The sequence below is a fragment of the Molossus molossus genome, unplaced genomic scaffold, assembly GCF_014108415.1.
Source record: "Molossus molossus isolate mMolMol1 unplaced genomic scaffold, mMolMol1.p scaffold_m16_p_1, whole genome shotgun sequence".
Lineage (NCBI taxonomy): Eukaryota > Metazoa > Chordata > Mammalia > Chiroptera > Molossidae > Molossus > Molossus molossus.
The window spans coordinates 68429020-68453782 of NW_023425344.1; the positions used below are offsets into that span (position 1 = coordinate 68429020).

The following is a 24763-nucleotide window of genomic DNA, read 5'->3' on the forward strand; positions in this document are numbered from 1 at the left end:
TGGCCTAGCAGTACCCGGAGGGAATGAGTGGATATGAGAGAAAAATGGGTAAAGATGGCATATATAGGTGTGAAAGCATTGAAACCATTTTTCACAGGCATAATGTTCATGGAAACCTTCCATTCTACCCAGACCCCAGCCGGGGATTGTATTGGTTCGCCAGGGCTGCCGTAACCAAGTGGCACAGGTTAGGTGGTTTAAACAACAGGAATGTATTTCCTCCCTGCTCTGGAGGCGAGGTCCAGATCAAGATGTTGGCAGGGCTGGTTTCTCCTGAGGATTCTCTTCTAGGCTTGAAGACAGTTGTCTTCTCATTGTGTCCTCCCATGGTGTTCCCTCTGTCTCTGTGTCTCAGTTTTCTCTTTGTATAAGAACACCGATCATTTTGGTTTAGGGTCTACCCACGTGACTTCATTTTAACTTAATTACTTCTTAAAAGGCCCTGGCTTTATCCCTGGTTGGTTTGGCTCAGCGGTTAGAGGGGCGTGTACCTCGGTAACGGTCATCCCCAGCCCTGGTTGGGGTCATGCGGGAGGCAACCGGTTGATGTGTCTCTCTCACATCCATGTTTCTCTCTCTCCCTTCCCCTCCCCCTCTATCTGAAGATTAACAAAGAAAGAAAGAAAGAAAGAGAGAGAGAAAGAAAGAAAGAGAAAAGGAGAAAAGGCGCTGTCTTTAAATACATATGATTTTTTTGGGAGGAGGGATACAGTTCAACCCACAGCAGGAACCACTGAATTTATTTCTTTGTATTGTCTTTCGATGGACTGGTTTGTCTCGACTGCATCCATCACTCTATCTGCTGAGAGAGGGTAAAAATAGGAGTAAGCATCCCTGCCAATTATCAGGTCGTGTTTAAAGACCTGGCACAATTAGTAGTTAGTGTCACATTTAACCCAGGACAAGAGAAACTCATTCTGGGTCCATTTCTCTGTCAAAATTATCTAGAACCTTGGGGATTTAGAGGTTACCATGGAAAGTTATTTAAAGATATTCAAGCTGTTATCTGTTCCTTTTTTAAGCATTTTATATGAACTTACAACCCTTTTAGGACAGAGGGTTAAATTCCTTGGCTTTTCTGTTTCGCTCATTTCCTTTCCTCATGTAGTGGGGTTTATATTTAAAGTCCCTGCTTAGAAACGTGAAAATGTAATTTTACTTTCTGGAACTGAACCCAACTTGTTCGTGAGCCCCCAAATTCCGGTCAGGAATGGGGAAGAACTTGCAGTTGCCCATTCAAGTTTTCTCAGTCACTTTCAATTTAAGTCTTCATTTTTTCCCCCAGGGTAACTCCGTGCTCCCAGGATGAGAACTGGAGCCCTGGGAGAGGCCCCTGGTCCTTGTTCCATCGTGCTGTCCTCCGTGGTCCTCCTGAGGTATCATCTCATGCCCAGAGTTGGATTTACAATGAATGAAGCTTAAACTTCAGGGCTCCTTCTGAGCTCTTGGAAGGGGCTGCAGTGACGGATTCGTATGACCAGACTTTATAATATTTACAGAAGTAAAGATTTTCATGGCAATTAATTACAGCCACTGTTGCTTGACACTCGATTTCCACTCCATCAAAACTGTGCCTGGTGTCAAGTGCCTTTGCAGTGGCTGTATTAATTTTGGGGCTCTAAGGGGAAGTTGACACAGGGACACATTTGATTTGTGTTAAGTGTGGCATTTACTTTACAATCACTTCTGTGAATAGTTAAGTTATATGCTGGTCGACCTTGGATAGAAATGGCTTGTAGACATATACCTGTTACCTGCTGCCCCACCTCAGGGATGTGCAGGGCTGGGGTGGTGTTCGGAGGCAATGCCCACCTTGCCTGGCACCACAGTGTGGGGAGCGAGGAGGAAAAGTCCTGGGGAAAGGCCGGGAAGGGTCTTCCAGTTACCAGAGGGGAGAATTGTAAGCAGGAGATTTAGTTCTCACTGAGAACTTGATACAGAAACTTTTTAGGCCAGGAATACACTCATATGCAGTATGTACAATTACAGATGTTACATACATTTTATTGCTGATGGAAATTATGCAAAATAGGACTTGGAATCCTTGTGTTTGTAGGGCACGGGCATAAAAGCTGGCACCTCTGCATGAGGCCACGTGATTGCTGCTTTCCAACTATCAGTTACAGAAAATAAATCTCAACTATCCTTGAGGAAACTATTTACCTTTTTATTTTCTCCATAGAATGTATTATAAAATAATTACCATATCAAGAGGTGATCAAAGAGTCTGAAGCCCCCAAATATAGGAAAAATGTTCTATTGAGGTATAAACAAATAATTCATAAAATCTGTTATTATCTGGATTTAATGATCCTTGTATTTGTTAGCTTTTATGTATTTGTTGTTTTCTTTCCTCAATTAAAAAAAAAAACATTCAGTTTCCTTCTTAGTATTGTATTTAGCATGTTGTTTTCTTTTTTCTCAGAGGGTTCCCCAAATCCCACTAGCAACAGGCCCTGTGAATCCTATCTCGCCCTCCTTACGCCCTGTGACTGGTGAACACCCTGTGACATGATGGGGCTTGGACTCCAGCCCCAAAGGAGCAGCTCTGCCGTCTCCTGGTCCAGACCCCATCCGTCTTCCAAATCAGTGTTTCCTGAGCATGCACATTCCAGCACACCTCCCTCAGTTCTGAATTCCAGGAGCACCTCATACCCCGGCGACATTCAGGGTGCTGCTGGCATGTAGGGCCATGTAGGATGTGGGAAGCAGACTGCATGCTACTGCATGTCCTCTTTCTGAACAAATGCTCCACATCGCTGCTCCACTGCCTCCATGCTGGTGTGGGTGCATGGGGGTGGGGGGCAGTGGGAGGTATGGGATGGGCATGGGGACCCTTTGTGAGGCCATCTTTACATAGCCTCCTCTGCTTTGGAGTTTCTAAAAATGACTGGAGAATATTTTTTTCCTCCCCCTCCAAGTGTTCGGATTTTAGACTGTTCCTGTCAATAGTCTCCAAGCACCTCCTCCCAAGCCCAGGACCAGCTTTTTAGCACCATGGTGCAATAGTTAAGAGCAAAGACTGGAGCCAGTTCACATAGGATCAAATACCAGAGACATCAATGACAAGCTGTGTAAATTTGGATATGTTTCCTAACCTCTCTGAGCATCTGTTTCCTTATCTGTGCAAAAGGTTGCTATAAAGAGGAAGGAGTTACATATCTAAAGTTTTTGGAATACAAAATGCATATGTTCCAGGGACACGATCTCCTGGATGTAGGGTGTGCACTTGTGCTGTATCCTGCACTTTCCTGGCGTACGGCTTGTAGTGAAAACACTATGTTCTGATTTCCAAGTTCTGTTCTAAGCTTTTGGATTTAGAACATCCTTTTTTTAAAAAATAAAAACCTAAATACCCAGAAGTTACAATCAGAAGCTAAGATTTCAGGACTATTGCTTCAAAAATGGGCTTCAGATGTCTCTTTTGGAAATCCAGAAATAAACATAAATTTTTTTGTTTATGCTTGCATCTCAGCATACAGGTATGAAACTTCTTTGAGGCATTGGATACTCCTGGGTGCTAAGGGAATCATGTACAAAGGTTTAAAAAGTACAAAGATTAGCACTGGCTGGTTTGGCTCAGCAGTTAGAGCGTCGGCCCACGGACCAGGGAGACCCAGGTTCAGTTCCCGCTAAGGGCACATACCTTGGTTGCAGTTTGTCCCCAGTTTGTCCCCCCGCCCAGCTGGGATTGTGTGGGTGGCAACCAGTTGATGTGTCTCTCTGATGTTGATGCTTCTCTCTCTCTCTTTTCCTCCCTCTCTATCTGAAGATAAATGCAAAAATGTCCTCAGTTGAGGATTTAAAAAAAAAGTACAAAAATTAAAGTAGTAACATACTTCAAAATGCTATATAAATAACAATAAAGGACAACTAACACTTTTAACTTACTTTAAGAGTGCCAGGTATCATCAGGTCATGACATGTATATATTTTGCTTAATCTCTATCCTATTATATGGACAGTTTTATTCCTGTTTTACTGATGAGTAAACTGAGGTTTGCAGTTTCAAGGTACTTGCCCAAACTACTAAGTGTGATAAGGGCAGACCATGATTCAAGCTGACACTTTGCTTTCAAAAGACAAGTTCTTTCCACTCATTGCTCTTTGCTGCCCTAGCCCTGCTCCCTGAAACTGGATTCTCTGAAAGAAAAGCAACTGGCCGGCAAAGGGCATCTTTCTATAAAGAAGAGGTTCACAGTTGTCAGTTGCGGGGAGCATCTTTCTGAATCTTCAGAGCCTTCCCTCTGTCAGAGAATAACCTCAACTTATGAAATCTAGGCCCATAGGTTCGATCTGCCAGTCTGACATTTATTATTAAAGTGTGTCTCAGTGTGACTGCATAGTCCATTCTAAGCACCTCTCCTCTTCCAGTACATTCTGCCAATACATTGATTCCATTTAAAAAATTCAAGCTGTCCTTATGGAAAATCCTCATTCTGCCTCTCTCATTATTTGTTGCTTTGACTCCACACCTCATCTTTATTCTTATCACAAATTCCTCAGTAAAACTCTCCCTTCCGTTCCCAAAATGAATTAAATTGATCATGCCTAAGTTGGTGACAACAACATTTTGCTTTTTCTTCAAAATAGGAATACAGAGATTTAATATGTGAACTCATTACTCTGACGGTCGTTGAGAACTGGCACCATACAATGTGCCATATGCATCTTCAAGCCGGAGCCCGAGTAAAATCGTGAGGAGGCCAACACTTGTTTTATGTGAACCACTCTGTCCTTCTTCAGCACCTTGATATTCCACTCACAACACTATTGTTGAAATTCTCACGCACTCATTACTTCTCTCCCTCGAGATCTGGTTTCAGAGAAGGGTCTGCTGTACTCATTCATGTGCAATAGTTAGGAGCACAGACTGGAGCCAATAATTCATGGGGGATCAGATTTATCAGGCCCCAGATTTTCAGTTGTACCTTCCTTCTCACTTTCCCACACACTGATTCATGCATGTGCTGGTCTCCCTCCTCCCTTCCATCCTTCCCGTAGGATTATTTCTCTTCTGATTTTCAATTTAATTATAAATGAGCTAGGGAGTGTTTAAATTATTTCCATTTTGCCACATGGAAGGATTTAAAAATAGATACTTCTGCTGACAATGACATGATCATTTAACAGTGTTCTGGGAGTTCTGCTTAACGTAATAAGACTGAAATAGAAATGTTTTACATACATTTTGGAAAAGTGAAGCAGCATTATCATTTGCAGATGTAGCAACAGACATAGAAAATGTGTATGTAATAAATAAAATCCAGGAAGATGACATATGTAAAAAACATTGAACAATAACTGTGTGTTATTCCAGCAATTCCCACTTGGAAAAGATAATGAAGGAGAGCTTATTCACAGTGCCTTTGCCCTGCTCTCTGCAAGTTTGCCTTGGGCCACTTCGCTTTTCCAAAAGCCCCACATTAGTACCGAAAGGATTTTTTCTTTTTTTTTTTGTAAAAGTGAAAATGCTCTTTGGATTTTATTTGTTTAGTGAAAACCGATACTAATGCAGGTTTCTGAAAAGTCAGGTAGCCTAGCTGAGCTTTTGGAAAGAGGGTATCCTCTTTGCTTCTTGCCACTCCAGCCTATGGAAGTTCTCATGGGAATCCTCTGTTTTCCATTATCGAGGGAGCCCTGTATTAGCAAAACACAAAACAAGCTAGAAATAACCTTGTCAGAAATTGCGAGTATTATAGAAAGTAAAAAAAATAAACAAAAAATAAACAGACGTATACCTTTGGAATAGTTGAGGGCATATACCTTGTTCTAATTACGAGAAGACCAAATGTCACAATAACATTTTCTTTCAAACAAATACATATGCAAAAATAACTCTAATTAAAATTCAAATGGGATTAAAATTTGAAAATTTCACAAATGTTCCCAAGGTTTACCTGGGAAAACAGGCAAAAAGAACTAAATTTATTGCTAATGAAACTTATTTAGAAGGATTATAAAAAAGTTTAAATAAAATACTGTATACAAAGATTTTGGAATTGATTAGAATTTCAATAAATTTTAGTTTTACGCATATTCATTTAGAGCTTACGTGTTCTAGAATTTCCCCATGTCTCACCAGCCTGCTTAAAAGGAAGTCTCATTAACATTAATTTTCAAATTACAGTGAGCTAACCTCTGTCTTTGATACTGAGGGACTTCTTTGGTCCCCAAAGTCTCCCTTCTTTAATTCGGGGATGTCAGGGTGTGCCACTTGTACCCAGAAACAAGTTGGCTCATGACCTCTGCTGCCAGTGTTCTCGATGAAGTCCCCCAAGGCAACCAAAGTGCCCCCGCAATCCATGACAAAGTTGGAGAGGAATGGCTACCTGACCGGGAGCAGTATCGTTTGTTCCCATAGCCTCAAGTCCTTTCTGAACACATTTCCTAAACCTTCTGACCTTTATTCCTCTCTTTATCAGAGCTGAAATCTAGTACCTCAAGAAGAGAGAAATCCAAGCCATCCCTATCTTACTGCACCTGCCCACCTCACCTTTATTCTCAGGCTTTTAAACTTCTCCATTATATTTTAGCCCCAAACAAAACCCTGTGCATCATCAAATTACACAAATAGACGAGAAAAGCAGGTCATGAAGCAGCCAGATTCTGAGTGCAAGTTCGTGCTCGGCAAAGACCCTCTGCTGTATCAAAACCCTCCTAACTCTATTACAAGTCATTTATTAATAGTGATTTATTACATTATAAGATTCCGGGCATAGTACATAGTTAAAATGTCATGGTTTCTGTCCTCAAAGAAACTTATTGTCTAGGACTCACAGCTCTTATTTACTAGGATATTATGAGAGGGCTGACCAAATGCGTAATGCATTTATTTCTAAAATACATTTTCCTACTGTATTAAACTGAATATGCTACAAAAGAGCAATTGTATTAGTCATGACTTGCTCTTAGTTAACTGATGTTGGCTCCCAAAACTCTTTATTCCATTTTTTAAATATTCTTAAAATTCATTTGATAGTATTTCTGAGAATCTGCATCCAATTCAACAGAATGTAGTATAAAGATCAAAACAACATTTGTCTTTCTCCAGTATTTAGCATTTCTCTTGTTTTCTGCAGGTCTGCAATAGTGATTCACTGCCCTTCACATTCTGTTAATACCTTTCCATATAATAGAGTACTAAGATAGGATGTCTGAACTCGGAAAACAAGCCTGTGCTTTCTAACAGTTTCTCTACTTATATACACCGACATAACACAATTACTAAATAAATAATTATTTAAACATAAACACTTAACCAACAGCTGTGTTAGGTATAGAATAAAAATGGTGAATAAAATAAAATCTTGTTCCAAGATGCTCATGGCTTTGTGGAGAAGACAGGTTTATAAAAAAATTATGATGGTAATGATGATGATAATAATAGTGACTATGATATAATAATGATAGAATATAGTGGAGAGAAAAATTTTAAAATACAAAATGGCACTAAGTTAATTGAATATCTAATTGATTTCTACCTCACACCATATGCAAAAATCAATTCTAGATGAATTGTAGATTTAAATGCAAAAATTAAAGGAATGACTTTTAGAAAATAACAAAGTATCTTCATTACCTTGGGTAGAAAAAATTTCATAAATCAGATGTAAAAAGCATTAACCCAAAGGAAAAAAACTAAAAATTGTACTTTACTAGAAGTAAGAATTTTTTTTTACTAAAAGATACTAGGAAGGGAGCAAACCACAGAGTAGGAAAAATATTTGTAATAAACATATCTGGTAAAGAACTATATCTAGACTAGTTATACATATTTAAGAAAAACACTCTAGGAAACATAATTAGAAATGAGCAAAACACTTGGATAAATACTTCACATTAGAAGAAATCCAAATAACCAATACACATTTGCAAAGGTGATCAACATTACTAGTCATCATAAAAATGCAAATGAAATAATAGTAAGGTACCTATACAAGAAAAGTAAAAAGAAAACAACAACGACAACAACAAAACTGACAATGCCAAGTATTGGAGAAGATTTAACACCACCAGTCCAGAAAACTGGCAGTACTAATGCTGATGACATAATACACAAAGACTAATTCTACTCCTTTACAAATGTGTATGTGTTTATTAAAAGACTTGAGCAAGTATGTTAATAGAGACACTCTTTATAATTTTCCAAACCAACAATAATAAAACAACAAAAAGAAACCCCCAAACAACTAGAAATAAGCCAATTGTCCATCAACAATAGAATACAGAATACACCACAGGAAAAGAATAGTCTCTTGGGCAAATGTATCTGGAAACACTGGACATCCACATACAAAATAATGAAACAGGACTCCTGTCTTACACCATTCACAAAATCAACTCAAAATGAATTAAAAACTTAAATGTAAGACCTGAAACTCTAAAACTACTAGAAGGAAATATAGAGGAGAACCTTCATGACATTGGTTTTAGCAATAATTTCTTGAACATACTTCAAAAGCATAGGCAACAAAAGCAAAAATAGGCAAGTATGACTATATCAAACTAAAAACCTTCTGCACAACAAAGGAAACAACCAACAATGAAAAGGCAACCCACAGAACTGGAAAAAGTATTTGCAAACCACATATCTAATAAGGGGTTAATACCCCAACTATATAAGGAACTCCAATAACTCAACAACAAAAAATAAATGACCCAATTTAAAAATGGGCAAATAGACGTTTTTCACAAAATATATACAAATGACCAACAGGTATATAAAAAGGTGCTCAATATCACTAATCATCATGAAATGTAAATCAAAACCACCATGTCATCTCACATCTGTTAGGATGACCAGCATCAAAATCAATCAATCAAACAAACAAACAAACAAACAAATAAAAATTGCAAGTATGGGCAGAGATGTGGAGAACGTGGAACCCTTGTACCCTGTTTGTAAGAATGTAAAATTGTGCAACTGCCATGGAAAACAGTATCAAGTTCTTCAAAACATTAAAAATATAACTATCTTATGATCCAGCAATCCCACTTTTGTGTATTTAGTCAGAAGAATTGAAATCAGGATCTTGAAGAGATATTTGCACTCCCATGTTTATTGCAATAGCTAAGATGAGAAAGCAAAGCAAATTCCACTAGTGGATGAATGGATAAAGAAAATATGTTACATACATACAATGGAATGATATTCAGCCTTATAAAAGAAGAAAATAATGTCATGCAACAAGGATAAGGTTCATTCATATCATGAATGAATTTTGAGGGTATTATGGTAGGTCAGTCACAGAAGAACAAATACTACATGATTCCACTTAAATGAGGTATCCAAAGTAGTAAAACTTACAGAATCAGAAAGTAAATGGTTGCCAAAGACTGGGGTTTGGGGAAAGTATGGAGTTTCTTTTCAATATGTATAAAATTTTTGTTATGCAAAATGAAAAAATTCTAGAGATCTACTGTACAGCATTGTGCTTATAGTAAGAGGGTAGATCTCATGTTACGTGTTTTTTAACCACAATAAAAACCCCAGTAGAGTGAATAATTAAATGGCTGTGTTCAGATAACAGAATATTATACTCTACAGTAATGGAAATAAATGAATTATTGCTGGGTGGTATTCTTCAAGATGGATGGATCACACACAGTGTTGAATGAATAAAACCAGACACAAAATTACATATTGTATCATACTCTTTGTATAGAGGTAAAATTAAGCAAAACCAATCTCTGCTGATAGAAGTCAGAATTGTAGTTACCTTGGGATAATGGGTAATGAGAAGGGCCATAAAGGATGTTTTAAGAGTGCTGTTCTTACTTTTGATCTGGGTGGATCTGTAGATGTGTTTCACTATGTTTCATCAAGCTGTACAGCTGTGAATTATATACTATATGTATGTTATGCTTCAATATAAAGTTTACTTAGTAATAACAATAGCCATCATGTATGGAACATATTAGTTATCAGACAACTTACATGTATTAGCTCATTTAACCTTCTCAACTATTTTCTACAGCAGGTATTGTATTATCTGTATAAGTGAGGAAACTGGGGCACAGATAGGTAACTTGCCCAACATCACACAGCTTACAAATTAAGCAGTAACTAGGAATTCCATTGCAGGCATTTTGGCTTCGCAGCTGGCTTCCTAACTACTATGTACAATGTATACATCAAAGGAATGAACCAAGGGCCATGCTTTCAGTGGATACATTTTTCTGGGTGGGCAAATTCACATACAGCTTCTGGTGACAGGTGATACTGGAGCAGCCTTAAAGAAAGAGTAGGTGTTGTCCAAGCATAAGAGAAGAAGCATCTTATGTAAAACAAATAGTATATGTAAAGGTAAGAGGCTTTGAACTTGGAAATGCCCATAGGTTGGTGTGGCTCAAAAATAGTTTCATGAAGGATCCCAAGAACCTATGCATAGACGAAGATGTTTGAACTTTATTACTGGTAAGGATGAAACTGTTTTAAGCAGTAAAATTATGTAAATAAATTAACTTTTTTTCTTTTTTTTTTACTTTTTTTTTTTTCTTTATTGATTTTAGAGAGAGAGGAAGGGAAAAGGAGAGAGAAACATCAATGAGAGAGAACATTGACTGGCTGCCTCCTGAATGCCCCCACTGGGGATCAGACCCACAACCTGGGCCTGTGTCCTGACTGGGAATTGGACCAGTGACCTCTTGGTGCAAGGGTTGATACTCAACCACTGAGCCACACCGGTCGGGCAATACATTTACATTTTAAAAATAACATCCTATTGACAGCCTGGAGGATAGATCAGAGGGAAGAAATCAGAGTCCATATAATCTTAAGTTAGTAATGGTGAGAATAGAAGAAGCTGAAACAATGGACAGTCTGGATATTGCCCTAAACACCCGTTCAGAATGAAACACCTTTCTCCCCAAAACTATAAAAAAATTTCTTCCTTCAAATTTATTCTGTAACTATTTGAGTACCTCCTCTGTGTGAGGCTTTGGGTTGAACCCTCTTATAGGAGGGATACCTTCAGACCTACCTGCAAGTGGTTCGAGCCAGAATTTCCATAATTTTGGTCAATAAAATGTTGCAACAGACTTAGGTGCATGCTTTTAAAAAGAGAAACCAGTTTACAGATGGTAACATACTAGTATATATGTAGATAATTCTGTTAAAATTTCTATTAAAACATGTATGACTTTTGTAATATTAATAAAACATTTAAGTCATTTTGATAGTTATGGATAATAACCCAGCTCTATCTCATTTCTCCTTTATTTTCTTAGTTAGGACAACAAGCTTAGATGAACTATGAACAAAAATGAAACTCTGATAGTTATACCTAGAAAGGTGGAAGCATCCAGGTTGGAAAGTATGTGTAGAAATGGGTCTAAGACTCTGTTTCAGCACCACCATTGAGTCACTAGCCTGAGTTTGTTCTTCAAGAATAGGAATTCCAGACGGCCAGCGCTGACTAGTCCAGCTCCCATTCTAGGATGAAAGAATCAAGTTCAAGGGTGAAGAAGTGAAGTGATGGGTGTAAGCGATTCTTTCCTTCCATGCAGGCAGGATGTCTCCTGGCATATGTCCAGGTCCCCGGAGGATTCAGAAGGGATGATCGCTTCACTTGCTCCTTCCACCCCCACTTCTCAGGTTATGCTTTCTTGGCTGTGGGCAACAATTTTCTCTGTTTGCATTGGCTCCATTATAAAGTTGATAGTGGGCAGCATGGACACTTGACCCTGCAGGCTATTAAGATATACTGTTGCCCAGCTTGTCCTACAGGTGTAGACAATGTGCCACAGTGTGGCCTGGCTGCGTGCCTATGGCATCCAGATCTAGTTGTCATACAGGAAACTTGCCAACCCTTCTCAAAGCCATATGCTTAAGGCAACATTTTTTTTTTTAATCCTCACCCGAGGACATTTTTGCATTTATCTTCAGATAGAGCAGGGGGGGTGGGGGGGAGAGAAACATCAATGTGAGACAGACACATCGACTGGCTGCCACCCACCCACACAACCCCAACTGGGGCTGGGGACAACTGCAACCAAGGTACGTGCCCCTATCAGGAACCAAACCCGGGGGGCTCTCCGGGCCTCCAGCCAATGCTCTAACCACTGAGCATTCGGCTAGGAAAGCAACATTTTTTAGACCACATCTTGTGAAAGTGTGTGGAATTCTGTAGTGAACCCCATGCTCAGCTCTCTTTGTTTCTGGGTTTGACTTTCTGCCACCCCAGTTACAGAATAAAATAGGTACAGCTTTAAAGGAAAATGGCCCTTGATTGTATATGTAAAATGGCTCTTTTGGTTTGTCTCCCCTCAATTATAAAAAGATCAGAAAAGGCAGCTTGCATATTGCACAAGAAAGAAAAACTGGGGAGAGTCCAAATGCTCATTAGCCACAGTAGCTTTTTGTGTATGTTGCTGAAAGACAGATGCATAAGCCAGAATCAAAGAACCGGAACCCTGAGTGGCGAGATTCCCAGCGCCTCAAGGCGGAGAAGCCAGAGCTTAATGAACAGTGACGAGTGGAATCACAGTGGTGGAGACAACTGGGACAGAGATGGAAATATGAAAGTCATGGGGTAGGTTAGGAAACTGAGTCATCGAATAAATGTATTGCTTTAATGAGATGCCCTGATTAAAGCATCAGGTCAGCTGGACCCAACTCCTATCGAGAGTATTTACACACGGTCTCTGTCTTTTTCTGAAAACTTCCATCAGGGATCCAATTCTCATCAAGGGTCCAGTTGTATTTTGGATGGAGTACTTTGACTATAGCCTGCTATGTTCCCCTAATGGTGAACTGGGCTGGTCAACCTAAAAGACTTCTAACATTTTTCCCTTTAACTTGAAATGGTCACTACACAAAAGTGATGGATAGGCCACTTAGATCTGAATCATCTGGGGCAATTGTTCAAATTTCAAACTCCTGGTTCCACTCAAGACCCCCCGAGTCAGTAACTCTGAGGAGTAGGTCCTGGAATCTGAATTTTAAACAAGTACTCTTGGTAATCCTAAAGAATTCTGAACTTGTAAGAAACTCTCCTACGTGTCCTTTCTTAGCTCTTCTTTTCTCCTGGGCCTTGGCCTCGTCTCGTTATGTCTCTAGAGCTTAAGACACTTTCTAGGCAAAAGATAAAGTCCCAATAGGAAAAACAAAACAAAGCAGCTAACATGATCTTAGAAATGTCAGGCTGCCTTATTCCCCTGCTTTACAATGTTCAGTGGCTTCGCACTAAACTGGGAAAACAACATTGCCATGGCTGCGTGCCCTTCCTTTCTGATGTTACCCCCACTGCTCCACTCCTCCTGGCTTGCTCTTCTCTGCTTACGCTAGCATGAGATCTGATCTTGGAACTTGCCAAGATTATTTCCGTGTGGGAAACTTTGATGTTACTCTCTCTCTCTGCAAAACATTTCCCACATCTTCCCACTCCTGAGTCCATCTCATCATTCAGACCTCAGTTCTTTCTGTTCCAAGAAGCTATTTCTGACTTCCTTTTCTAATATGTGTATGCACCCTACATGTCACTCTCTACCCATCAGTCTATTCCATTTAAAACTTACTTTCTGGCATTTATCACCATTTGACATCACCAGTCAATCAATCAATCAATCTTTATATTCTTCTTTGTTTTTACTTATTGGTCTCTGTTCCTTCTACCTCAATTGAATGACAGAAGAATCTCCAACCATGTTAATCATTGCTATATTTTCAGTGCCTAAATCTGTGCTTGGCACACACTCAGTATTCAATAATTATTTAGTGAATACGGAATTAAAAACATCAAAAGTACAAGACATAAAGGATTTCAAAGTCCCCAAACCAACCCTTCAAATCCACAGTGCCTCAAATTTGTCTAATTAATTCGTCTATAATTGTTTCTTTTTCAACTCAAGGAATTACCTATTGTGATATCTGCCTCTAATTGTGTATGAGGGCAGAGGAAGGACAAAGGCCTACATATAACATAATTTAATCCTTCTGCAAAATTGACCTTACTCCTGAGTATGGCAGCTAAATAGCAAATCATTTCAGTTTCATTCTCTACATATAAATAAAAAATATTGACCTTTAATTAATTAATTAAATCATTGAACATGTATTTATTGCTAACTAACTCAAGACTATCTTAGGCGCATAGAATATATCAGCAAACAAAAGAGTGGCTCCTGCTCTCATGGCGCTTACTCATATGTCTGTCTACTAACTAGGCCATTTGGTTCAATCAGCAGAATCTTCAAATTGTAGAGAACTCGTCCTCCATCTGGAATTATCTTATTCTTTGTTTGTAAAATAATAGTGACATGCTTATCTCTTCTTAACGTGCAAATAAGTTGTTCTGGAATACACATTTCTAATCATCTCCTAAAATGTCATATGTTATAGATAACTGTCAATACCAGTTCCAAGGAAATCTTCTGTGTAATAATAAAGCTAAGGACATAGATAAATTCAGAGGGAAGAGTGGACAACAGAAAAATTCTATTAGACTATAAATATCTCTTTCTCTAGGAAGAGATGCAATTCAGTTATGAGGTCATTATTCGATTTTCTTTGACAATGTCAACCTGCTCAACATTAATGTAAGGTAACAATTTACTTGAGCAAAACTCCTAATTTAACTTACATTCCATAGAGAAGTTTTTGTGTATATAAAATGATCTTTTGAAAATTTATCTTAACTCAGTTTATAAATCTGAAGAATTAATGAAAAACAACAACAACATCACCTTGAGATTATTTAAGATTGAAACTTTATTAAAGAATTTTGTCAATATATCCACGAACAGATAAAACCAGTCTTTAAAACAAACCAAAACACATGCCTTTTATACACAAGAAAGACACGATATAGCCATCTTTATTTCTCTATTTAGAAGAAAGGACCACTTGCCTTCTTGCCATCCTGGGTGTTTTCAGGAGACACAAATATTTAATCCTCATTCTGTTACAGAATAGCTTGCCAATGCTCAGGCCTACAGTACAGAAAAGGGGGAAGTGTGAATGCTTCTTTTCCTAAGGACCAATGACTGGATGCTTTTTTAATAAACAACCCAAAATCTGAAAAGAGGGGTGGATAGGACTGACATCCTTTTGAATGATGTAAAACTAGACTTCTATTGTGGGCTAGGCCTGGGCAGATTGTGTTACATTTAGGAAATTGTTTTTCCTCCTAAATACGGATTTAGACTCTACTCTGTTTAAGAATGAATACTTATCGCCCTGGCCAGTTTGGCTCAGCGGTGAGAGAGTCAGCCCGTGGACCAGGGAGAATGAATACTTATCTTTGGAAGTGCTGTAAGCATCTGATTACACTGATGCTTCCAGAAGACCAGGACAATCTTTGATTACTCACTTTACATAAAGTGCACCAAAGCCCTCCGGACTGTCTAGAACCATCTCTGCCCACCCTAGAGGTTAGTCTGGATTAATAATCATGGAGCTGGGAAATGGGTTGTTGGGAAATATTCATTTTTCCGTAAATTGTCTGATAATAGGGGCATGTTTTAAAGCAAGACCAACCTTGGGGTAGGGAGTGAGTTTCCTCACAATGGTTTGGAGACATGAATGTTATTCTAATGCTGTGAACCTGAGACGGGGAGCAGGACTAACTCTTCTAAAGACCAAATGTAAAAAGCCTGCTTTGTTTTTTAATGCTTATTTCTTGGACTATTAAAAAAAATAAAATCACATATATAGTTAAATTTTTTTTCTGTATTCAATTTAATATATGTATAGGTATATTTTTAGATATGGACCATTTTATATGATCAACTTAATATATCACTTAAACAAAATTTCACAAAATAATTCTTACACTTATTTTATGCAATGCACTATATTTCCTGTCATCTCATGATCCACAAGTAAGTCTGGACCTATTTGAAAGGAAAAAACAATAATTCCAACTTAGATACAGCCCAAGAGAGAACTTTTGGGGTCCAAGGCAATGATTCTGGGAAAACAGATTGATAAAAGTAATTTTATAACAGTTACCAAAAAAATTCTAACTTCAAAGCTATATTATATCTCTTATATGTTCTATCTTCCCTATTGAGTCCCCCCTGCCAGAGACCACCAGGAATACCCCTGTATTTGAACAAAGCTGGTTTTTTGGCTCCTTGCAACCATGGAGAATGGTAGGATTTTGGGCAGAGGGTACTAAGAAAAGGGATTGTCACAGGGTTGAAAATGTGTTAGGAGAGTTGGAGGAAGGTTTGAAGAAGCAGTTTAGTTCTGCATTGGTACCCTCAGAAGGTGGGGCCAATTCTATGCTATGGTTGGGTATCTTACTATTTATCTAGGTGGTAGAAGGAATAGAATGGGCTAAAGCTTTAATTAGTAACAAGGCAGTTGTGCTTGGTTATTTAAAGGTTTAGACAGAATTCTCTGGGTTGCCTGTGTAGACAGAGATGTGTTCTGCATCGGGTTCAGTGGCCCCGTAGGTGCTCTGTTCCTGGGTCAGAATGCCCCCCTGCATTTTCCGGTAGCCCCCTTTCCTCTAGTACCTGAAGCCATAGCTTACCCCCAGAGCAACAGCCACCAGAGCCACTGTGGTCCCCACACAGGTGCCAACAATGGCCCCAAGGCTGGGCCCAGAGCCAGCCTAGTTCAAGAGGTTGACTGGCAGGGACTGGTCATTGATGTTGACCTGCTGCCAGTGGTCAGAGCCTTTCGGCCTCACCCAGACATGCTGACCACCGGAGTCCACCCGGTGGGAGAGGTAGCTGTTGTTGATCAAGGTGAGGCGGGTTGGGGACATGTGGACAGCTGCCTGCTCCTGGTCCAAGAGGGCCCAGCCCTGAGGTAGTAGAGGATTTGGTACCCCTCGCTGAGGTAAGCCTGGTGTCGGCTGTACCCTGCTGGACACTTCATGGGGTGGGCTGTAGGACTGTCCTGGTGGAACATCTCCTGCCGGAGCCCCGGGCTCTGGCCCTTCATGAGGCCAGCCAAGGGGTGCCCATCGGGCAGCTGAAGAAACCCCCAAAAGGAACTGCCTGAGCTGTGCACAGCTCTAAGTCTGGGGACACACATCCTGAGGTCTGCAAAGAGGGTCAGTGGGCAGAAGTAGGAGGGGCAGGTCTGGCCCCTAGGGAGAGGGTTTGTGTGGTCGGGGCTAGAGGCCTCCAGCAAGGAAGCCCGCAGCAGCAGGCAGGGAGGGCTGGGCACGCGCCAGGCGCACCGCGCTGCGCTGCTCACGGATGGCACACTGCGGCTGGCAACACCTCTGGCACTGCGGCTGGCACTCAGGGTGGGTCTTGCTTGGTATCTTCAGCTTGCTGTGCAGGACGCTGGCCTTGTAGTTGGCCGGGCAAGAGGCGTTGCCGGTGAGTGGGTTCGGGATGCGATAGGCCTGGCAGAGGCCATCAGCGTCCTTCCCGGACACGCCTTGCACTCCTGGAAGATGCCTCCAAAGCTGAAGTTGGCTCGAGGACCCCCATCGCAGGAGCCGTCGCCCACACTGGCTGGGGGTTGAAGGCCGGCGCCCCAAGCCTCTTGCAGCCTGGGTGTGCGTTGACCGCGTAGTAGCGGTGGATGGCGCCCCGCAAGGTGGGCACCGGGAGCTCAGGCAGCACCTCCGGCTCCAGCAATGAGGCAGGGGCAGGCCTGATTCGCCGATGACCACCAACCTGTTGCCAATGCCCTCCTGCCACTTATGCAGGGTGATGCTCGGGTAGAAGGGCACCCCGCATTGGCTGCGCGTCTTGGAGGCTACCGTGTTCTTCACATAGTCCTGGATGAGCTGTCTCTGCTCCTGCCAGGAGGCTGCGGCCCCAACGTTGACCGTGTGGAAAAACATGGCTGAGGCGGCCAACGTGATGTTGCCTCTCTCCGGCTTGTCTGCTCACCAGTTCCCGCTTCACCTGGTCCTCACCTTGCACCAAGGTAGCCCCGGCCTCCAGGTGGGTGAGGACGTGCGTGCTGTCCCTGGGCACAAGCATCTCTGCCAGGTATTCGGCCTCCTGGGTCTGGTTGTTCTCCAGGTGGTCGCTGAGGGTCAGCGGGTGCTGCAGAAAGGGTGGGGTGGAAGTCGGGGTACTCTGGGGCCTTCACAGAGCAGATATTGTGGCGGATCTGCATTCTGATCGTGACCATCTGGTACTCCAGGTGGTACTTCTTGACGTTCTGGAAGTCGACGGAGAACTTACCGTTGAGGCTGGGGAGGAAGGGGAGCTCGGCGTTGATGGAGGCTGCCCAGGTGTCGGGGTAGCTGAGCCACTCGTCTAGGAGCTTGGCGCGGGTCTCCATCACTCTCCCCCACTGTGGCACTACTTACACTTAGTCTGGATCAGGTACTCCCGGTCCTCCGTGGTGCGGCACTGCGAGTAGTGGCGCCTCAGCACCAGCTCCAGCTCCAAGCTGCGTAGGTTGTCCCAGCCGCCTCCTGGCAGAGCCCCTGCACCAACACTGTCTTCAGGGCTTGCTGCAGCTTTGAATACCAGGCGCTCCCCGATTCCCCATGCTGCTGTGCCCCGCAAAAAGCAGGATACAGGGCCAGGGCTGGAGGAGAGTTTCACCTTGGCAGCCTGCTGCCCCTCAGCTCCTCCATGGTTTGGAGTCTCCCAAATTCAATATATTTATCTGAATTCTTCAGTAAATTCTGATACACTACTAAATTCTAATGATCACACGGACAATAAAGGGACGTGTCAGTAACTAATCATGAGGCACATCTCATATTTACCTCTCTACTGATGTTCAGACAGAAGGTCCTATAATAGCCCAGAATTCAGAGTAGGCCCATCAATGACCTGTGGCCCCACAGAGCTAAGAGAGGTGACTGGACCATGCGATATGTATAAGTAGCTAGCTGGCTGAAAAATAGTTCAGAAACATGTACTAGATAAACCTCTTCTTTCCCCAGTTAAAATAGAAAAAAATAACAATGGGTGGGAGAGGAAACTGATGCTTGGACCACAGTTCAATGGAGGAAAAGAAAAAACCCCTCAAAATAATATCTTTTAAACCTAAGAAGTTTTTTTTGGTCTTTTCCAAAATTTGTGACTTTCCAGAATTTGATACCTTATCATGTATCATATTTCCAGTCAAAGCTAGCAGTAGGTCTTCAATCATGTTAAGAGTGTTGAGCTGGGAAAAGGAACAATGTTGATGCTCTGTAATAAAAGAGATAAGTAAGCTGGTACTTACTGTCACTCTGAATGAAGTATGGCCACTGGAATAGTCAATAAAAGAAAAGAATACCCCAAAAACAATTGACAGGGTGCCTTAACGCAATAACACACAGTCTATTTGAAGGAATAATTATTGGTAGAGTGAGTCAATTAGTAATATCATGCATGGCTAGGTCATTTAGAACTTTGTTAAAGTTTATTAAACTTAAAGATTTAAGTGATTATATAACACACTGACTTAATCTTGACTATATCCCATTGCTCCAGAGGTAGCAGACACAATAGAGAAGAGATGAAAAGAAATGGATGTGATTTTGGAGTCTGGGAGCTAGTGTACAGTGGTTACAAAAGCAAGTCCTAGAGCCAGACTGCCTGGGTTTGAATTTCAACTTCACCTCTCTCTGTAAGCTTAGCATTTGTATCTATAAAATGGGAATAAAATTTGTATCTATTAAAAAGGTTATTGTGCATAATAAATGAGATAATTTATGTAATGCACTTAAATGGTATATTGCAAGTATTTAATAATGTTTAGAGATGATTAATTTTGCCATGCAAGGCATTTATTTGCCTAGATAACTACATCCGAGGAAAGAAAAATAAAAAGTGAATTATAGAACAGGTCACAGAGCCAACCCACATACTATTCTCCCACTAATCTTCGGCTAAGCTCATCTCTGCACAGGCAAAACCAAATGCAGTCCTAAGCATATGTATTAGGCTACTAGGGCAGCCTCAACAGAATTCCATGGACCAGGTAGTTTGAAAAACAGAAATTTTCTCCATGGTTAGAGCATTGTCCACAGAAAGGGTCTCAGGTTCAATTTCAGGTCAAGGTACCTGTGTTGCAGGTTCAGTCCCCAGCCCCTGGGTCTTGCGGGAGGCAACCAATCAATGTGCCCCTCTCACATTAATGTTTCTCTCTCTCTCTGTCTCCCTCTCCCTCCCTTCCACTCTACCTAAAAATCAATGGAAAAATATCCTTGGGTGACGATTAACAAAACCCAGAAATTTATTTTCTCACAATTCTGGAGGCTAGAAGTCCAAGATCCAGGTGTCAGCAGGTTTGATTTTTCCTAAGGCCTCTCTCTTGGGTTGTAGATGGCGCCTTCTTGCTATGACCTCAATGTTCTTTCCTCTGGGTACTCACATCCCTGGTGTCTCTTTGTTTTTTGTTTTTATAAGAACACTAGTCATATTGGGTTAGGGCCTCAACTTAATCAACTCTTTAAGCATCTTGCCTCTGAATATAGTTACATTCTAGGGTACAGAGGGTTGGAACTTCAAAATATGGATTTTGAGGGACAAAGTTCAGTCTATAACAGCATGTGTTTGTTTATTTCAAATAACTAAAGCATAAAATTTTATATTTTGAATATTTTGTAATTTTCTATTACCAAGCAGTTCAAAGTCATACACTGATACTGTAAAAAATAGAAGCACATGGGGTAAAACGTTAAAGTTCCTTTTATCTTTTGCTCTTTCAGCCCTCCAAATCAGGACATCTCTGGGGCTGGTAGTCTGGTACGTTTGCCCAGAAAACTTTTATAGATATTCATGTGTGAGTAATATGTTATAATTGTATATATTACACATGTAATACATATGATATAGAAATATATGCATAAACATATAAAATAATTAAATTTTGTTATTTTTCTTTTCAAAAGTTAATAGAATTAGGCTAAAGAAATTGTTCTTTGCTGTGGTTTTTTTTTTCCACTTTACTTTGCTCTTTTTCTTGATAATCTTTCCTTTAGTACACATGTACGTAGTTCATATTTTTTATACAATACATAGTTTTTATGTATAATTATATATACCATATACATGTAGAATATATTTGCACTATATTATATTATATAGTATAGATACTTTGTCTTATCATTTCCCTATTATGGGTATTTTGGATACTTCCAATTTTTCATTATTTCAAACAACAATATAGATATAGCTTTGCATTTATGGGGGAAAACTGTTCTGAACTATACAGGATATATGCAGTTTTGGTTTTGAAAGACCCCACCAAATTACCGTTCAGTTTCAATTCCAGGAATGGTATAGAATAAAGTGTTTTTCCAGACTCTGGCCAGCAGGGCATGTGATGAGCAGTTTAAATTCTTTTTATCCGATGTTTTATTTTGGAACATTTTCTCATATATTTTCTGGCTCTGTATTTTTTTTTTTTTTTCATGAATTGCCTCTTCACGTACTTTATTTTTTATTATGTCATATTTTTCTTTCAGAGTTGAAGATCTTTATACTCTGAATATTAATCCTTTTTAAGAGGTATAAGTTGCAAATATTTTCTCCTCGTACTTATATTTTAGTTGTACTTATAGTATTGTTCATTTTATTACTTTTGGATAGTATAACTTATTTAAGAAGGCCTACCCACCCAAATATTGAAAATTAGCCTCTATATTTTATTTTAGTATTTTAAGCAAAGGAATGAGGTCCTCAGTGAAAGGCTCAATTTAAATTTTGGTTCTGTCGTTTATCAGCTGTGTGATGTTGGAAGGCATTTAAACTCTTCAGATGATTAATAATGTTATAATATCTTGCATTAACCCTTATTTGGACTGAATTACAAATTTTACTGATTCATTTCTTTGCTGTTTATTTTATAAATATGCTTAATATTTGTTGAATTAATTGTAAAATGCTTGACTATTATAAAACATTTTAAACATACTGAAACATACAGAGGAAAAAACTTGGTTAATTATACACCAGTTTTTTTGTTTTGTTTTGTTTTTATCCTCACCCGAGGACATTTTTGCATTTATCTTCAGATAGAGTGGGAGGGAGAGAGGGAGGAAGAAAGAAAGAAACATCGATGTGAGAGAGACACATCGACCGGTTGCCACCCACACGACCCTAACCAGGGCCGGGGACAAACTGCTACTGAGGTACGTGCCCTTAGCAGGAACCGAACCCAGGACTCTCTGGTCCGCAGGCCGACGCTCTAACTGCTGAGCCAAACTGGCCAGGGCCATACACTAGTTTTATAAAATCTTAACAATTTGTCATATCTTCTGCATATATTAAAAAAAAAAAGAAAGAAAGAAAAAGACAGGCACAATGGAAGCCTCTTGTGCACCCCACCTTAACCCTAACCCCTTCCCTGCCTCACTATACACTACCCGCATTGGTGTGCAGTATTCCCATGCAAGTTTACATAGTTTGAATACACACACAGGTAAATGTTTTATGTCTTGTTATACTTTAAGTAGATAGTATTATACTATATATACAATTATGCAGCTTGCTTTTTTTTTTTTTTTTTTGAGATTTATATATGTTGATAGAAGTTAACTCTGGTTTGTTTTTATGCTTATGAATATACCACAATTTCCTATGCTATTGATTGATGTTTAAGTTTTCAAATTTTATTTTATTTATTTTTCTATATTTTGCATTTTAAATAACCCTGTGATCTTTTTGAGAGTATGTGTTGGTTTCTCTAAGTTAAATATCTCGATGTAGAATTGCTGGGTTTAGAATATGCACACCTTTAACTTGATTTGTTATTAATACATATTAGATAGATATGGCCAGATTGCTCTTTGATGTACTAGGGACAATTCCACTCAAGCCATGACCTTTCATTTTTCATATCCTCATTAGAAGATATTTTTGAATTTACTTTTACAAGTTTAAAGTTTTGATTTCACAGTTAAGTCTTTCATTCCCATGGAAATGATTTTTATCTTTGTAAGAAGAGAGATAGGGATCCTGTTACCACATGGCTAATCAATAGTTCCAGCATTGAGCAGTCCATTCCTTTCTCATTGGCTATTACCATTTAGTTATACACCAAGTTTTCCCAAAGTCACCGCTCTGTTCCTGGGCTCTCTACTAGGTTCCACGAAACTCTTTTTCTTTCTCTGTTCTACACCACACTGTCTTAATTACTCCTGCTTACTATATCTTGCTATCTGAGATGGCAAGCCCTCTTATTTTGTTCATCTGTCAAACTCTCTTGGTCCTTTATTATTTTATACCAATTTTGGGATGAACTTGATTTAGTTCATTGACCAGAACTGATGAGTTCATTCAAATGATGAACTAGAGTATTTTTGAACAATAGGACATTTTAGTGTGATTCCCCCCCTCCCATTTCTCCCTATTCTCCTCTCCCTTCTCTCGATGCTTCCTGTGATTCTGCACTGAAGCGCTTGGTCAATGGATATTGGGAATCTTAGATCTGTATCTATGCCTTGTCTCTTAACTCTTCGCTCATACTTTTGGTCATTTAGCTTTTATTTCTTTTCTTATTTGTACTGCTTTTGGGGATAATATTTAGGATTGATTTTTCAGCTGCATTTTATTTTCAACTCATCCCACTTATAAACTGTTTTAGTAATTTTTTCTCTTAGCAGCCTCATTCTTAATGGATAAGTTATTCTTTTGAATCTTTTAGAAAGTACTAGTGTTTATTTTCAAATACTCCTTCGTTACTTGGGGCATTAGTTCTTTTGTTTATAGATTTTATTAGTTTTCCTTCGTGTTGTTGATTTTCTTCAAATGTTTGCGGAATGTTCCTTGTCTATTATATCTATAATTGATATTTCAGACTGCTATCAGCAAAAGGAGAATATTTCAGTGTTCAAATGAAAGTTTATGCTGTCCTGGCAGTGAGCACAGATTCAGACAATCAGACCTCACTCCTTGTATGTGTGTGTGTGTGTGTGTGTGTGCATTTGTGTGTGTGTGTGCATGTGTGTAAATGTAGCAAAAACATGACCAGGTTGGCTTCTCTTTGGGGAAGGCTTGTTACATATCTTCTATGTCCAGGGCTTTGTGTCCTTTAGGGCTGCACTGGGTCACCTGGAGCACAGTCCTGCTTCCCCATCCCCAGGCTGCCATTATTATTATTATTATTGTTATTGCTATTATTATTATTATTATTTTAATCCTCACCTGAGGATATTTTTCCATTTATCTTCAGATAGAGTGGGAGAGAGGGAGGGAGAGAGAGAGAAATATCAATGTGAGAGAAACACATCGATTGGTTGCCTCCTGCATAGCCCTAACAGACCGAACCTCAACAGAGGTACGTGCTCTTAACTGGAATTAAAACTGCGACTCTTTAGTCTGCAGGCTGACACTCTAACTGCTGAGCCAAACTGGCCCGGGCAAACCACTTTTTCTCAAGATCAGACTTACTCCTCCAAAGTATCCAAGTAAATGTTCCAAAAATTTCCACTTATTCTTTTAAATTTACTTATAAAGGTCCCCCCCCCCCCCGAAAGTCTTCAAATAGCATCTATTTCCCAAAAACTGAGAAGAATATTTCTAGACTTTTAATTTTAATGATATATGTTTGTTATCATCTAACTTCTGATGCCTACATGTTAGATCCATTGTTATAGACTGGATGTTTATTTCCCACCCAAATTCATATGAGGAAGCCCTAATCCCCAGTGTGATGGCATTAGAGATAGTGTCTTTGGGAGGTAATTAGGTTTAGATAAGGCCATGAATATAGAAGCCCCATAATAAGATTAGTGTCATTGTAAGACACCAGAACTCCCCCCTCACTACATGAGGATACAGCAAGAAGGCAGCTGCCTACAAGGTGAGGGGAGGCCTAGAATGAAACCAACCTTTGTAGCACCTGGAAATTGGACTTCCAAGCCTCCAGAACTGTGAGAAATGAACTTTT

At 39.8% G+C, this 24763-nt stretch overlaps 1 pseudogene; it reads right to left on the reverse strand.

The window, feature by feature from the left end:
• Nucleotides 1–16334: 16334 nt before the first annotated feature.
• LOC118628730 lies at nucleotides 16335–18509 on the reverse strand (annotated as a pseudogene).
• Nucleotides 18510–24763: the final 6254 nt, after the last annotated feature.